Consider the following 1,066-nt stretch of genomic DNA (forward strand, 5'->3'; position numbering starts at 1 on the left):
AATGCTAGAAAATTCTACGAAAAAATGCGGCGGCTTACAGAAGGTTTCAAGACCGGAGCATACTCTTGTAGAACCCCCAAAGGTGATCTAGTCACTGATGCCCAGAGTATACTTAAATTATGGAGGGAACACTTCTCCAGCCTGCTGAATGGCAGTGAACGCACAACACCAGGAGAAGGAGAACCCGATTCCCCAATCGATGACGATGGAGCAGACGTACCATTACCCGACCATGAAGAAGTTCGAATAGCAATTGCCCGCCTGAAGAACAACAAAGCGGCAGGGGCCGACGGATTGCCGGCCGAGCTATTCAAACACGGCGGCGAAGAACTGATAAGGAGCATGCATCAGCTTCTTTGTAAAATATGGTCGGACGAAAGCATGCCCAACGATTGGAATTTAAGTGTGCTATGCCCAATCCATAAAAAAGGAGACCCCACAATCTGCGCCAACTACCGTGTGATTAGCCTCCTCAACATCGCGTATAAGGTTCTATCGAACGTATTGTGTGAAAGATTAAAGCCCACCGACAACAAACTGATTGGACCTTATCAGTGTGGCTTCAGACCTGGAAAATCAACAACCGACCAGATATTCACCATGCGCCAAATCTTGGAAAAGACCCGTGAAAGAAGAATCGACACACACCACCTCTTCGTCGACTTCAAAGCGGCTTTCGACAGCACGAAAAGGAGCTGCTTTTTTGCCGCGATGTCTGAATTTTGGTTGAGTAACACCAAAAGCTCCGTCAGGATCGGGAAGGACCTCTCCGAGCCGATCGATACCAAACGAGGTTTCAGACAAGGCGACTCCCTATCGTGCGACTTCTTCAACCTGCTCCTGGAGAAAATAGTTCGAGCTGCAGAACTAAATAGAGAAGGTTCCATCTTCTATAAGAGTGTACAGCTGCTGCTTAACACCCGCGCCGTTAGTTCTGCTTTCTCCAGGCTGGACAAGAAAATGGGTCTGGCAGTGAACGAGAGCAAAACGAAGTATCTCCTGTCATCAAACAAACAATCGTCGCACTCGCGACTTGGCTCTCACGTCACTGTGGATAGTCATAACT

Source organism: Bactrocera neohumeralis, unplaced genomic scaffold (assembly GCF_024586455.1).
Source record: "Bactrocera neohumeralis isolate Rockhampton unplaced genomic scaffold, APGP_CSIRO_Bneo_wtdbg2-racon-allhic-juicebox.fasta_v2 cluster09, whole genome shotgun sequence".
NCBI lineage: Eukaryota > Metazoa > Arthropoda > Insecta > Diptera > Tephritidae > Bactrocera > Bactrocera neohumeralis.